Source organism: Pan paniscus, chromosome 18, assembly GCF_029289425.2.
Source record: "Pan paniscus chromosome 18, NHGRI_mPanPan1-v2.0_pri, whole genome shotgun sequence".
In the NCBI taxonomy this organism is placed as follows: Eukaryota; Metazoa; Chordata; class Mammalia; order Primates; family Hominidae; genus Pan; species Pan paniscus.
This window is the reverse complement of record NC_073267.2, coordinates 48,647,238-48,665,026: the sequence shown is the minus strand read 5'-3', so window position 1 is coordinate 48,665,026 and position 17,789 is coordinate 48,647,238.

The following is a 17,789-nucleotide window of genomic DNA, read 5'->3' as shown; positions in this document are numbered from 1 at the left end:
TCCATTCCATTCTGGTTGATTCCATTCCATTCCATTCCATTCCATTCCATTCCATTCTATTCCATTCCATTCCATTCCATTCGGGTTTATTCCATTCCATTCCATTACATTCCGTTCAATTCCATTCCATTTCATTCCTTTCGGGAAGATTGCGTTCCATTCCATTCCATTCCATTCGTGTTGATTCCATTCCATTTCATTCGGGTTGCTTCCATTCCATATCATTCCATTCGATTCCATTCCATTCCATTCTGGTTGATTCCATTCCATTCCATTCGATTCCATTCCATTCCATTCTATTCCATTCCATTCGGGTTGATTCCATTCCATTCCATTGCATTGCATTCCATTAGGGTTGATTCCATTCCATTGCATTTCATTTTATTCCATTCCATTCCATTTCATTCCATTTGGGTGGATTCCATTACATTCCGGTTGATTCTATTCCATTCTCTTCCATTGCATTCCATTCAATTCCTTTTCATTCCATTTGGGTTGATTCCATTCCATTCCATTCCATACTATTGCATTCCATTCCCTTCCATTCCATTCCATTTTCGTTGATTCCATTCCATTCCATTCCATTCCATTCCACTCCATTCCATTCCATTCATGTTGATTCCATTCCATTCCATTCCATTCTATTCCATTCCATTCGGGTTGATTCCATTCCATTCCTTTGCATTCCATTCTATTCCATTCCATTCCATTCTATTCGCGTTGATTCCATTCCATTCCGTTCCATTTTATTCCATCCCATTCCATTCCATTCCATTCGGGTTGATTCCATTCCATTTCATTCCATTCCACTCCATTCCATTCCATTCCATTCCATTCCGGAGAATTCTATTCCATTCCATTTCCTTCTATTCCATTCCATTCTGTTTGATTTCTTTCCATTCCATTCCATTGCATTCTATTCCATTCCATTCGGATTGATTCCACTCCATTCCATTCCATTCTATTCCATTCCATTCCATTCCACTCCATTGGGTTTGATTCTATCTCATTCCATGCACTTCCATTCCTTTCCATTGCATTCCATTCGGGTTGATTGCATTCCATTCCATTCAAATGCATTCCATTCAATTCCATTTCATTCCATTAGGGTTGATTCCATTCCTTTCCATTCCATTCCATTCCATTCCATTCCATTCCACTCGGGTTGATTCCATTCCATTTCATTCCATTCCATTCCATTTCATGCAATTCGGGGTGATTCCATTCCATTCCATTCCATTCCATTCCATTCCATTCCATTCGGGTTGATTCCATTCCACTCCATTCCATTCCATTCCATTCCATTCCATTCCTTTCTGGTTGAATCCATTCCATTCCATTGCATTCTTGTTGATTCCATTCCATTCCATTCCATTCGGGTTGATTCCATTGCATTTCATTCCATTCCATTGCATTCCATTCCATTCAGGTTGATTCCATTCCAATCCATTCCATTCCATTCCATTCCATTGGGTTTGATTCCTTTCCACTGCATTTCATTCCATTCCATTCCATTCCATTCCATTCCATTCCATTCCATTCCATTCCATTCGGGTTGATTCCATTCCATATCATTCCATTCCATTGCATTCCATTCCATTCTGGTTGATTCCATTCCATTCCATTCCATTCCATTCCATTCCATTCCATTCTATTCCATTCCATTCGGTTTGATTCCATTCCATTCCATTGCATTGCTTTCCATTAGGGTTGATTCCATTCCATTGCATTTCATTCTATTCCATTCCATTCCATTCCATTCCATTTCATTCCATTTGGGTTGATTCCATTACATTCGGGTTGATTCTATTCCATTCTCTTCCATTGAATTCCATTCCATTCCTTTTCATTCCATTTGGTTTGATTCCATTCCATTCCATTCCATACTGTTCCATTCCATTCCCTTCCATTCCATTCCATTTTCGTTGATTCCATTCCATTCCATTCCATTCCATTCCACTCCATTGCATTCCATTGAGGTTGAATCCATTCCATTCCATTCCATTCTATTCCATTCTATTCGGGTTGATTCCATTCCATTCTATTCCATTGCATTCCATTCTATTCCATTCCATTCCATTCTATTCGCGTTGATTCCATTCCATTCGGTTCCATTCCATTCCATCCCATTCCATTCCATTCCATTCGGATTGATTCCATTCCATTCCAATCCATTCCATTCCATTCCATTCCATTCCATTCCGGAGAATTCTATTCCATTCCATTTCCTTCTATTCCATTCCATTCTTGTTGATTTCTTTCCATTCCATTCCATTGCATTCTATTCCATTCCATTCGGGTTGATTCCACTCCATTCCATTCCATTCTATTCCATTCCATTCCATTCCATTCCATTGGGGTTGATTCCATTTCATTCCATGCCCTTCCATTCCTTTCCATTCCATTCCATTCCATTCGGGTTGATTGCATTCCATTCCATTCAAATGCATTCCATTCAATTCCATTTCATTCCATTCGGGTTGATTCCATTCCTTTCCATTCCATTCCATTCCATTCCATTCCATTCCATTCCATTCCATTCCACTCGGGTTGATTCCATTCCATTTCATTGCATTCTATTCCATTTCATGCAATTCGGGGTGAATCCATTCCATTCCATTCCATTCCATTCAATTCCATTCGGGTTGATTCCATTCCATTCCATTCCATTCCATTCCATTCCATTCCATTCAATTCCTTTCTGGTTGAATCCATTCCATTCCATTGCATTCTTGTTGATTCCATTACTTTCCATTCCATTCGGGTTGATTCCATTGCATTTCATTCCATTCCATTGCATTCCATTCCATTCGGGTTGATTCCATTCCAATCCATTCCATTCCATTCCATTCCATTGGGTTTGATTCCATTCCACTGCATTTCATTCCATGCCATTGCATTCCATTCCATTCCATTCCATTTCTTTCCATTTGGGTTGATTCCATTCCATTGCATATCATTCCATTCCATTCCTTTCCATTCGGGTTTTTTCCATTCCATTCCATTACATTCCATTCAATTTCGTTCCATTTCAATCCATTCTGGTAGATTCCGTTCCATTCCATACCAATCCACTCCATTCCATTTCTTTCCATTTGGGTTGATTCCATTCCATTCGGGTTAATTCCTTCCATTCCATTCCATTGCATTCCATTCCATTCCATTGCATTCCATTCCATTCCATTTCATTCCATTCGGGTTGATTCCATTCCATTCCATTCCATTCCATTCCATTCCATTTCATTCCATTCGGATTGATTCCATTCCATTCAATTCCATTCCATTCCATTCCATTCCATTCCATTCCATTCCATTCCATTTGGGTTGATGGCATTACATTCCATTCATTTCCATTCCATTGCATTCCATTCCATTCCATTCCATTCCATTTGGGTTCACTCCATTCCTTTCCATTCCATTCCATTCCATTACATTTGGGTTGATTCCATTCCATTCCACTCCATTCCATTCCATTCCATTCCAGTTTGGTTGATTCCATTCCATTGCATTACTTTTCATTCCATTCCATTCCATTCTATTCCACTCAGTTCCTTGTGGGTTGATTCCATTCCATTCCACTCCATTCCATTCCATTCCATTCCATTCGTGTTGATTCCATTCCATTCCATTTCATTCCATTCCATTCCATTCCACTTCATTCCATTCGGGTTGATACTTTTCCATTCCATTCTATTCCATTCCATTCGGGTTGATTCCACTCCATTCCATTCCATTCCATTCCATTTCATTCCATTCCATTCCATTAGGGTTAATTCCATTTCATTCAACTCCATTCAATTCCTTTCCATTGCTTTCCATTCCATTCGGGTTTACTCCATTACATTCCATTCAATTGCATTGCATTCAATTCCATTTCATTCCATTCGCGAAGATTCCATTCCATTCCTTTCGGGTTCAATCCATTCCATTCCATTCCGTACCATTCCATTCGGGTTGATTCCATTCCATTGCATTCCATTCATTTCCATTGCATTCCATTCCATTCCTTTGCATTTCCTTCCATTTCATACCATTTGAGTTGATTCCATTCCATTCGGGTTGATTCCATTCCATTCCATTCCATTGCATTCCCTTCCATTCCATTTCATTCCATTTGGGTTGATTCCATTCCATTCCATTCCATTCCACTCCATTCCATTCCATTCCATTCCATTCCATTCCATTCCATTCCATTCCATTCGGGTTGATTCCATTCCATTGCATATCATTCCATTCCATTGCATTCCATTCCGTTCCATTCCATTTCTTTCCATTTGGGTTGATTCCATTCCGTTCGGGTGAATTCCATTCCATTCCATTCCATTCCATTCCATTGCATTCCATTCCAATCCATTGCATTCCATTCCATTCCATTTCATTCCATTCGGTTTGATTCCATTCCATTCAATTCCATTCCATTCCATTCCATTCCATTCCATTCCACTCCATTCCATTCCATTCCATTTCATTCCATTTGGGTTGATTCAATTCCATTCCATTCCATTCCATTCCATTCCATTCCATTTTGGTTGAATCCATTCCATTGCATTCCATTCCATTCCATTCCATTCTGGTTGATTCCATTCCATTCCATTGCATTCTATTCCATTCCAATCGGGTTGATTCCTTTCCATTCCACTGCATTCCATTCTATTGCATTCCATTCCATTCTATTCGCATTGATACCTTTCCATTCCGTTCCATTCCATTCCATTCCATCTGATTCCATTCCATTCCATTCTGGTTGATTCCATTCCATTCAATTGCATTGCATTCCATTAGGGTTGATTCCATTCCATTGCATTTCATTCTATTACATTCCATTCCATTCCTTTCCATTTCATTCCATTTGGGTAGATTCCATTACGTTCGGGTTGATTCTATTCCATTCTCTTCCATTGCATTCCATTCCATTCCTTTTCATTCCATTTGGGTTGATTCCATTCCATTCCATTACATTCCATTCCACTCCACTTGATTCCATTCGTGTTAATTCCATTCCATTTCATTCCATTCCATTGCATTCCATTCCATTCTGGTTGATTCGATTCCATTCTTGTTAATTCCATTCCATTTCATTCCATTCCATTGCATTCCATTCCATTCTGGTTGATTCCATTCCATTCCATTCCATTCTATTCCATTCCATTCCATTCCATTCCATTCGGGTTTATTCCATTCCATTCCATTACATTCCGTTCAATTCCATTCCATTTCATTCCTTACGGGAAGATTGCGTTCCATTCCATTCCATTCCATTCGTGTTGATTCCATTCCATTCCATTCGGGTTGATTCCATTCCATATCATTCCATTCGATTCCATTCCATTCCATTCTGGTTGATTCCATTCCATTCCATTCGATTCCATTCCATTCCAATCTATTCCATTCCATTCGGGTTGATTCCATTCCATTCCATTGCATTGCATTCCATTAGGGTTGATTCCATTCCATTGCATTTCATTCTATTCCATTCCATTCCATTCCATTCCATTTCATTCCATTTGGGTGGATTCCATTACATTCCGGTTGATTCTATTCCATTCTCTTCCATTGCATTCCATTCCATTCCTTTTCATTCCATTTGGTTTGATTCCAGTCCATTCCATTCCATACTATTCCATTCCATTCCCTTCCATTCCATTCCATTTTCGTTGATTCCATTCCATTCCATTCAACTCCATTCCATTCCATGCATGTTGATTCCATTCCATTCCATTCCATTCTATTCCATTCCATTCGGGTTGATTCCATTCCATTCCATTGCATTCCATTCTATTCCATTCCATTCCATTCTATTCGCGTTGATTCCATTCCATTCCGTTCCATTCCATTCCATCCCATTCCATTCCATTCCATTCGGGTTGATTCCATTCCATTCCAATCCATTCCACTCCATTCCTTTCCATTCCATTCCATTCCAGAGAATTCTATTCCATTCCATTTCCTTCTATTCCATTCCATTCTGGTTGATTTCTTTCCATTCCATTCCATTGCATTCTATTCCATTCCATTCGGGTTGATTCCACTCCATTCCATTCCATTCTATTCCATTCCATTCCATTCCATTCCATTGGGGTTGATTCCATTTCATTCCATGCCCTTCCATTCCTTTCCATTCCATTCCATTCCATTCGGGTTGATTGCATTCCATTCCATTCAAATGCATTCCATTCAATTCCATTTCATTCCATTCGGGTTGATTCCATTCCTTTCCATTCCATTCCATTCCATTCCATTCCATTCCATTCCACTCGGGTTGATTCCATTCCATTCCATTCCATTCCATTCCATTTCATTCAATTCGGGGTGATTCCATTCCATTCCATTCCATTCCATTCCATTCCATTCGGGTTGATTCCATTCCATTCCATTCCATTCCATTCCATTCCATTCCATTCCATTCCATTCCATTCCTTTCTGGTTGAATCCATTCCATTCCATTGCATTCTTGTTGATTCCATTACATTCCATTCCATTCGGGTTGATTCCATTGCATTTCATTCCATTCCATTGGATTCCACTCCATTCGGGTTGATTCCATTCCAATCCATTCCATTCCATTCCATTCCATTGGGTTTGATTCCATTCCACTGCATTTCATTCCATTCCATTGCATTCCATTCCATTTCTTTCCATTTGGGTTGATTCCATTCCATTGCATATCATTCCATTCCATTCCTTTCCATTCGGGTTTTTTCCATTCCATTCCATTACATTCCATTCAATTTCGTTCCATTTCAATCCATTCGGGTAGATTCCATTCCATTCCATACCATTCCACTCCACTCCATTTCTTTCCATTTGGGTTGATTCCATTCCATTCGGGTTAATTCCATTCCATTCCATTCCATTGCATTCCATTCCATTCCATTGCATTCCATTCCATTCCATTTCATTCCATTCGGGTTGATTCCATTCTATTCCATTCCATTCCACTCCATTCCATTTCTTTCCATTTGGGTTGATTCCATTCCATTCCATTCCATTCCATTCCATTCCATTGCATTCCATTCCATTCCATTTCATTCCATTCGGGTTGATTCCATTCCTTTCCATTGCATTCTATTCCATTGCATTCGTGTTGATTCCATTCCATTCCACTGCATTCCATTCTATTGCATTCCATTCCATTCTATTCGCATTGATTCCTTTCCATTCCGTTCCATTCCATTCCATTCCATCCGATTCCATTCCATTCCATTCTGGTTGATTCCATTCCATTCCATTCCATTCCATTCCATTCCATTCGGGACAATTCTATTCCATCCCATTTCATTACATTCCACTCCATTCTGGTTGATTCCTTTCCTTTCCATTCCATTCCATTCTACACTATTCCATTCGGGTTGATTCCACTCCACTCCATTCCATTCTATTCCATTCCATTCCATTCGGGTTGATTCCATTTCATTCCATGCCATTCCGTTCGTTTCCATTCCATTCCATTCCATTCCGGTTGATTCGATTCCATTCCATTCAATTGCATTCCATTCAATTCCATTTCATTCCACTCGGGTTGATTCCATTCCATTCCACTGCATTCCATTCCATTGGTGTTGATTCCATTCCATTCCATTCCATTCCATTGCATTCCATTCCATTTCTTTCCATTTGGGATTATTCCTTTCCATTATATTCCATTCAATTCCATTCTATTCCATTTGGATTGATTACATTACATTCCATTCAATTCCATTCCATTGCATTCTATTCCATACCACTCCATTTTGGTTTATTCATTTCCATTCCATTCCATTCCATTCCATTCCATTCCATTTGGGTTGATGGCATTACATTCCATTCATTTCCATTCTATTGCATTCCATTCCATTCCATTCCATTCCATTTGGGTTCACTCCATTCCTTTCCATTCCATTCCATTCCATTACATTTGGGATGATTCCATTCCATTCCACTCCATTCCATTCCATTCCATTCCAGTTTGGTTGATTCCATTCCATTGCATTACTTTTCATTCCATTCCATTCCATTCTATTCCACTCAGTTCCTTGTGGGTTGATTCCATTCCATTCCACTCCATTCCATTCCATTCCATTCCATTCGTGTTGATTCCATTCCATTCCATTTCATTCCATTCCATTCCATTCCACTTCATTCCATTCGGGTTGATACCTTTCCATTCCATTCTATTCCATTCCATTCGGGTTGATTCCACTCCATTCCATTCCATTCCATTCCATTTCATTCCATTCCATTCCATTAGGGTTAATTCCATTTCATTCAACTCCATTCAATTCCTTTCCATTGCTTTCCATTCCATTCGGGTTTACTCCATTACATTCCATTCAATTGCATTGCATTCAATTCCATTTCATTCCATTCGGGTTGATTCCATTCCATTGCATTCCATTCATTTCCATTGCATTCCATTCCATTCCTTTGCATTTCCTTCCATTTCATTCCATTTGAGTTGATTCCATTCCATTCGGGTTGATTCCATTCCATTCCATTCCATTGCATTCCCTTCCATTCCATTTCATTCCATTTGGGTTGATTCCATTCCATTCCATTCCATTCCATTCCATTCCATTCCATTCCATTCCATTCCATTCGGGTTGATTCCATTCCAATCCATTCCATTCCATTCCATTCCATTGGGTTTGATTCCATTCCACTGCATTTCATTCCATTCCATTGCATTTCATTCCATTCCATTCCATTCCATTCTACTCCATTCCATTTCATTCCATTTGGGTTGATTCCATTACATTCGGGTTGATTCTATTCCATTCCCTTCCATTGAATTCCATTCCATTCCTTTTCATTCCATTTGGTTTGATTCCATTCCATTCCATTCCATACTATTCCATTCCATTCCCTTCCATTCCATTCCATTTTCGTTGATTCCATTCCATTCCATTCCATTCCATTCCACTCCATTCCATTCCATTCAGGTTGATTCCATTCCATTCCATTCCATTCTATTCCATTCCATTCGGGTTGATTCCATTCCATTCCATTCCATTGCATTCCATTCTATTCCATTCCATTCCATTCTATTCGCGTTGATTCCATTCCATTCCGTTCCATTCCATTCCATCCCATTCCATTCCATTCCATTCGGGTTGATTCCATTCCATTCCAATCCATTCCATTCCATTCCTTTCCATTCCATTCCATTCCAGAGAATTCTATTCCATTCCATTTCCTTCTATTCCATTCCATTCTGGTTGATTTCTTTCCACTCCATTCCACTGCATTCTATTCCATTCCATTCGGGTTGATTCCACTCCATTCCATTCCATTCTATTCCATTCCATTCCATTCCATCCCATTGGGCTTGAATCCATTTCATTCCATGCCCTTCCATTCCTTTCCATTCCATTCCATTCCATTCGGGTTGATTGCATTCCATTCCATTCAAATGCATTCCATTCAATTCCATTTCATTCCATTCGGGTTGATTCCATTCCTTTCCATTCCATTCCATTCCATTCCACTCGGGTTGATTCCATTCCATTTCATTCCATTCCATTCCATTTCATTCAATTCGGGGTGATTCCCTTCCATTCCATTCCATTCCATTCGGGTTGATTCCTTTCCATTCCATTCCATTCCATTCCATTCCTTTCTGGTTGAATCCATTCCATTCCATTGCATTCTTGTTGATTCCATTACTTTCCATTCCATTCGGGTTGATTCCATTGCATTTCATTCCATTCCATTGCATTCCATTCCATTCGGGTTGATTCCATTCCAATCCATTCCATTCCATTCCATTCCATTGGGTTTGATTCCATTCCACTGCATTTCATTCCATTCCATTGCATTCCATTCCATTCCATTCCATTTCTTTCCATTTGGGTTGATTCCATTCCATTGCATATCATTCCATTCCATTCCTTTCCATTCGGGTTTTTTCCATTCCATTCCATTACATTCCATTCAATTTCGTTCCATTTCAATCCACTCTGGTAGATTCCGTTCCATTCCATACCAATCCACTCCATTCCATTTCTTTCCATTTGGGTTGATTCCATTCCATTCGGGTTAATTCCTTCCATTCCATTCCATTGCATTCCATTCCATTCCATTGCATTCCATTCCATTCCATTTCATTCCATTCGGGTTGATTCCATTCCATTCCATTCCATTCCATTCCATTCCATTCCATTTCATTCCATTCGGATTGATTCCATTCCATTCAATTCCATTCCATTCCATTCCATTCCATTCCATTCCATTCCATTCCATTCCATTCCATTTGGGTTGATGGCATTACATTCCATTCATTTCCATTCCATTGCATTCCATTCCATTCCATTCCATTCCATTCCATTTGGGTTCACTCCATTCCTTTCCATTCCATTCCATTCCATTACATTTGGGTTGATTCCATTCCATTCCACTCCATTCCATTCCATTCCATTCCAGTTTGGTTGATTCCATTCCATTGCATTACTTTTCATTCCATTCCATTCCATTCTATTCCACTCAGTTCCTTGTGGGTTGATTCCATTCCATTCCACTCCATTCCATTCCATTCCATTCCATTCGTGTTGATTCCATTCCATTCCATTTCATTCCATTCCATTCCATTCCACTTCATTCCATTCGGGTTGATACTTTTCCATTCCATTCTATTCCATTCCATTCGGGTTGATTCCACTCCATTCCATTCCATTCCATTCCATTTCATTCCATTCCATTCCATTAGGGTTAATTCCATTTCATTCAACTCCATTCAATTCCTTTCCATTGCTTTCCATTCCATTCGGGTTTACTCCATTACATTCCATTCAATTGCATTGCATTCAATTCCATTTCATTCCATTCGCGAAGATTCCATTCCATTCCTTTCGGGTTCAATCCATTCCATTCCATTCCGTACCATTCCATTCGGGTTGATTCCATTCCATTGCATTCCATTCATTTCCATTGCATTCCATTCCATTCCTTTGCATTTCCTTCCATTTCATACCATTTGAGTTGATTCCATTCCATTCGGGTTGATTCCATTCCATTCCATTCCATTGCATTCCCTTCCATTCCATTTCATTCCATTTGGGTTGATTCCATTCCATTCCATTCCATTCCACTCCATTCCATTCCATTCCATTCCATTCCATTCCATTCCATTCGGGTTGATTCCATTCCATTGCATATCATTCCATTCCATTGCATTCCATTCCGTTCCATTCCATTTCTTTCCATTTGGGTTGATTCCATTCCGTTCGGGTGAATTCCATTCCATTCCATTCCATTCCATTCCATTGCATTCCATTCCAATCCATTGCATTCCATTCCATTCCATTTCATTCCATTCGGGTTGATTCCATTCCATTCAATTCCATTCCATTCCATTCCATTCCACTCCATTCCATTCCATTCCATTTCATTCCATTTGGGTTGATTCAATTCCATTCCATTCCATTCCATTCCATTCCATTCCATTTTGGTTGAATCCATTCCATTGCATTCCATTCCATTCCATTCCATTCTGGTTGATTCCATTCCATTCCATTGCATTCTATTCCATTCCAATCGGGTTGATTCCTTTCCATTCCACTGCATTCCATTCTATTGCATTCCATTCCATTCTATTCGCATTGATACCTTTCCATTCCGTTCCATTCCATTCCATTCCATCTGATTCCATTCCATTCCATTCTGGTTGATTCCATTCCATTCAATTGCATTGCATTCCATTAGGGTTGATTCCATTCCATTGCATTTCATTCTATTACATTCCATTCCATTCCTTTCCATTTCATTCCATTTGGGTAGATTCCATTACGTTCGGGTTGATTCTATTCCATTCTCTTCCATTGCATTCCATTCCATTCCTTTTCATTCCATTTGGGTTGATTCCATTCCATTCCATTACATTCCATTCCACTCCACTTGATTCCATTCGTGTTAATTCCATTCCATTTCATTCCATTCCATTGCATTCCATTCCATTCTGGTTGATTCGATTCCATTCTTGTTAATTCCATTCCATTTCATTCCATTCCATTGCATTCCATTCCATTCTGGTTGATTCCATTCCATTCCATTCCATTCTATTCCATTCCATTCCATTCCATTCCATTCGGGTTTATTCCATTCCATTCCATTACATTCCGTTCAATTCCATTCCATTTCATTCCTTACGGGAAGATTGCGTTCCATTCCATTCCATTCCATTCGTGTTGATTCCATTCCATTCCATTCGGGTTGATTCCATTCCATATCATTCCATTCGATTCCATTCCATTCCATTCTGGTTGATTCCATTCCATTCCATTCGATTCCATTCCATTCCAATCTATTCCATTCCATTCGGGTTGATTCCATTCCATTCCATTGCATTGCATTCCATTAGGGTTGATTCCATTCCATTGCATTTCATTCTATTCCATTCCATTCCATTCCATTCCATTTCATTCCATTTGGGTGGATTCCATTACATTCCGGTTGATTCTATTCCATTCTCTTCCATTGCATTCCATTCCATTCCTTTTCATTCCATTTGGTTTGATTCCAGTCCATTCCATTCCATACTATTCCATTCCATTCCCTTCCATTCCATTCCATTTTCGTTGATTCCATTCCATTCCATTCAACTCCATTCCATTCCATGCATGTTGATTCCATTCCATTCCATTCCATTCTATTCCATTCCATTCGGGTTGATTCCATTCCATTCCATTGCATTCCATTCTATTCCATTCCATTCCATTCTATTCGCGTTGATTCCATTCCATTCCGTTCCATTCCATTCCATCCCATTCCATTCCATTCCATTCGGGTTGATTCCATTCCATTCCAATCCATTCCACTCCATTCCTTTCCATTCCATTCCATTCCAGAGAATTCTATTCCATTCCATTTCCTTCTATTCCATTCCATTCTGGTTGATTTCTTTCCATTCCATTCCATTGCATTCTATTCCATTCCATTCGGGTTGATTCCACTCCATTCCATTCCATTCTATTCCATTCCATTCCATTCCATTGGGGTTGATTCCATTTCATTCCATGCCCTTCCATTCCTTTCCATTCCATTCCATTCCATTCGGGTTGATTGCATTCCATTCCATTCAAATGCATTCCATTCAATTCCATTTCATTCCATTCGGGTTGATTCCATTCCTTTCCATTCCATTCCATTCCATTCCATTCCATTCCACTCGGGTTGATTCCATTCCATTCCATTCCATTCCATTCCATTTCATTCAATTCGGGGTGATTCCATTCCATTCCATTCCATTCCATTCCATTCCATTCGGGTTGATTCCATTCCATTCCATTCCATTCCATTCCATTCCATTCCATTCCATTCCATTCCATTCCTTTCTGGTTGAATCCATTCCATTCCATTGCATTCTTGTTGATTCCATTACATTCCATTCCATTCGGGTTGATTCCATTGCATTTCATTCCATTCCATTGGATTCCACTCCATTCGGGTTGATTCCATTCCAATCCATTCCATTCCATTCCATTCCATTGGGTTTGATTCCATTCCACTGCATTTCATTCCATTCCATTGCATTCCATTCCATTTCTTTCCATTTGGGTTGATTCCATTCCATTGCATATCATTCCATTCCATTCCTTTCCATTCGGGTTTTTTCCATTCCATTCCATTACATTCCATTCAATTTCGTTCCATTTCAATCCATTCGGGTAGATTCCATTCCATTCCATACCATTCCACTCCACTCCATTTCTTTCCATTTGGGTTGATTCCATTCCATTCGGGTTAATTCCATTCCATTCCATTCCATTGTATTCCATTCCATTCCATTGCATTCCATTCCATTCCATTTCATTCCATTCGGGTTGATTCCATTCTATTCCATTCCATTCCACTCCATTCCATTTCTTTCCATTTGGGTTGATTCCATTCCATTCCATTCCATTCCATTCCATTCCATTCCATTGCATTCCATTCCATTCCATTTCATTCCATTCGGGTTGATTCCATTCCTTTCCATTGCATTCTATTCCATTGCATTCGTGTTGATTCCATTCCATTCCACTGCATTCCATTCTATTGCATTCCATTCCATTCTATTCGCATTGATTCCTTTCCATTCCGTTCCATTCCATTCCATTCCATCCGATTCCATTCCATTCCATTCTGGTTGATTCCATTCCATTCCATTCCATTCCATTCCATTCCATTCGGGACAATTCTATTCCATCCCATTTCATTACATTCCACTCCATTCTGGTTGATTCCTTTCCTTTCCATTCCATTCCATTCTACACTATTCCATTCGGGTTGATTCCACTCCACTCCATTCCATTCTATTCCATTCCATTCCATTCGGGTTGATTCCATTTCATTCCATGCCATTCCGTTCGTTTCCATTCCATTCCATTCCATTCCGGTTGATTCGATTCCATTCCATTCAATTGCATTCCATTCAATTCCATTTCATTCCACTCGGGTTGATTCCATTCCATTCCACTGCATTCCATTCCATTGGTGTTGATTCCATTCCATTCCATTCCATTCCATTGCATTCCATTCCATTTCTTTCCATTTGGGATTATTCCTTTCCATTATATTCCATTCAATTCCATTCTATCCCATTTGGATTGATTACATTACATTCCATTCAATTCCATTCCATTGCATTCTATTCCATACCACTCCATTTTGGTTTATTCATTTCCATTCCATTCCATTCCATTCCATTCCATTCCATTTGGGTTGATGGCATTACATTCCATTCATTTCCATTCTATTGCATTCCATTCCATTCCATTCCATTCCATTTGGGTTCACTCCATTCCTTTCCATTCCATTCCATTCCATTACATTTGGGATGATTCCATTCCATTCCACTCCATTCCATTCCATTCCATTCCAGTTTGGTTGATTCCATTCCATTGCATTACTTTTCATTCCATTCCATTCCATTCTATTCCACTCAGTTCCTTGTGGGTTGATTCCATTCCATTCCACTCCATTCCATTCCATTCCATTCCATTCGTGTTGATTCCATTCCATTCCATTTCATTCCATTCCATTCCATTCCACTTCATTCCATTCGGGTTGATACCTTTCCATTCCATTCTATTCCATTCCATTCGGGTTGATTCCACTCCATTCCATTCCATTCCATTCCATTTCATTCCATTCCATTCCATTAGGGTTAATTCCATTTCATTCAACTCCATTCAATTCCTTTCCATTGCTTTCCATTCCATTCGGGTTTACTCCATTACATTCCATTCAATTGCATTGCATTCAATTCCATTTCATTCCATTCGGGTTGATTCCATTCCATTGCATTCCATTCATTTCCATTGCATTCCATTCCATTCCTTTGCATTTCCTTCCATTTCATTCCATTTGAGTTGATTCCATTCCATTCGGGTTGATTCCATTCCATTCCATTCCATTGCATTCCCTTCCATTCCATTTCATTCCATTTGGGTTGATTCCATTCCATTCCATTCCATTCCATTCCATTCCATTCCATTCCATTCCATTCGGGTTGATTCCATTCCAATCCATTCCATTCCATTCCATTCCATTGGGTTTGATTCCATTCCACTGCATTTCATTCCATTCCATTCCATTCCATTCTACTCCATTCCATTTCATTCCATTTGGGTTGATTCCATTACATTCGGGTTGATTCTATTCCATTCTCTTCCATTGAATTCCATTCCATTCCTTTTCATTCCATTTGGTTTGATTCCATTCCATTCCATTCCATACTATTCCATTCCATTCCCTTCCATTCCATTCCATTTTCGTTGATTCCATTCCATTCCATTCCATTCCATTCCACTCCATTCCATTCCATTCAGGTTGATTCCATTCCATTCCATTCCATTCTATTCCATTCCATTCGGGTTGATTCCATTCCATTCCATTCCATTGCATTCCATTCTATTCCATTCCATTCCATTCTATTCGCGTTGATTCCATTCCATTCCGTTCCATTCCATTCCATCCCATTCCATTCCATTCCATTCGGGTTGATTCCATTCCATTCCAATCCATTCCATTCCATTCCTTTCCATTCCATTCCATTCCAGAGAATTCTATTCCATTCCATTTCCTTCTATTCCATTCCATTCTGGTTGATTTCTTTCCACTCCATTCCACTGCATTCTATTCCATTCCATTCGGGTTGATTCCACTCCATTCCATTCCATTCTATTCCATTCCATTCCATTCCATCCCATTGGGCTTGAATCCATTTCATTCCATGCCCTTCCATTCCTTTCCATTCCATTCCATTCCATTCGGGTTGATTGCATTCCATTCCATTCAAATGCATTCCATTCAATTCCATTTCATTCCATTCGGGTTGATTCCATTCCTTTCCATTCCATTCCATTCCATTCCACTCGGGTTGATTCCATTCCATTTCATTCCATTCCATTCCATTTCATTCAATTCGGGGTGATTCCCTTCCATTCCATTCCATTCCATTCGGGTTGATTCCTTTCCATTCCATTCCATTCCATTCCATTCCTTTCTGGTTGAATCCATTCCATTCCATTGCATTCTTGTTGATTCCATTTCATTCCATTCCATTCGGGTTGATTCCATTGCATTTCATTCCATTCCATTGGATTCCACTCCATTCGGGTTGATTCCATTCCAATCCATTCCATTCCATTCCATTCCATTGGGTTTGATTCCATTCCACTGCATTTCATTCCATTCCATTGCATTCCATTCCATTCCATTCCATTTCTTTCCATTTGGGTTGATTCCATTCCATTGCATATCATTCCATTCCATTCCTTTCCATTCGGGTTTTTTCCATTCCATTCCATTACATTCCATTCAATTTCGTTCCATTTCAATCCATTCGGGTAGATTCCGTTCCATTCCATACCATTCCACTCCACTCCATTTCTTTCCATTTGGGTTGATTCCATTCCATTCGGGTTAATTCCATTCCATTCCATTCCATTGCATTCCATTCCATTCCATTGCATTCCATTCCATTCCATTTCATTCCATTCGGGTTGATTCCATTCTATTCCATTCCATTCCATTCAATTCCATTCCATTTCATTCCATTCGGGTAGATTCCATTCCATTCCATACCATTCCACTCCATTCCATTTCTTTCCATTTGGGTTGATTCCATTCCATTCCATTCCATTCCATTCCATTCCATTCCATTGCATTCCATTCCATTCCATTTCATTCCATTCGGGTTGATTCCATTCCTTTCCATTGCATTCTATTCCATTGCATTCGGGTTGATTCCATTCCATTCCACTGCATTCCATTCTATTGCATTCCATTCCATTCTATTCGCATTGATTCCTTTCCATTCCGTTCCATTCCATTCCATTCCATCCGATTCCATTCCATTCCATTCTGGTTGATTCCATTCCATTCCATTCCATTTCATTCCATTTGGGTGGATTCCATTACATTCGGGTTGATTCTATTCCATTCTCTTCCATTGCATTCCATTCCATTCCTTTTCATTCCGTTTGGGTTGATTCCATTCCATTCCATTCCATACTATTCCATTCCATTCCCTTCCATTCCATTCCATTTTGGTTGATTCCATTCCATTCCATTCCATTCCATTCCATTCCATTCCATTCCACTCCATTCCATTCCATTCATGTTGATTCCATTCCATTCCACTCCATTCTATTCCATTCCATTCGGGTTGATTCCATTCCATTCCACTGCATTCCATTCTATTCCATTCCATTCCATTCTATTCGCGTTGATTCCATTCCATTCCGTTCCATTCCATTCCATCCCATTCCATTCCATTCCATTCGGGTTGATTCCATTCCGTTTCATTCCATTCCATTCCATTCCATTCCATT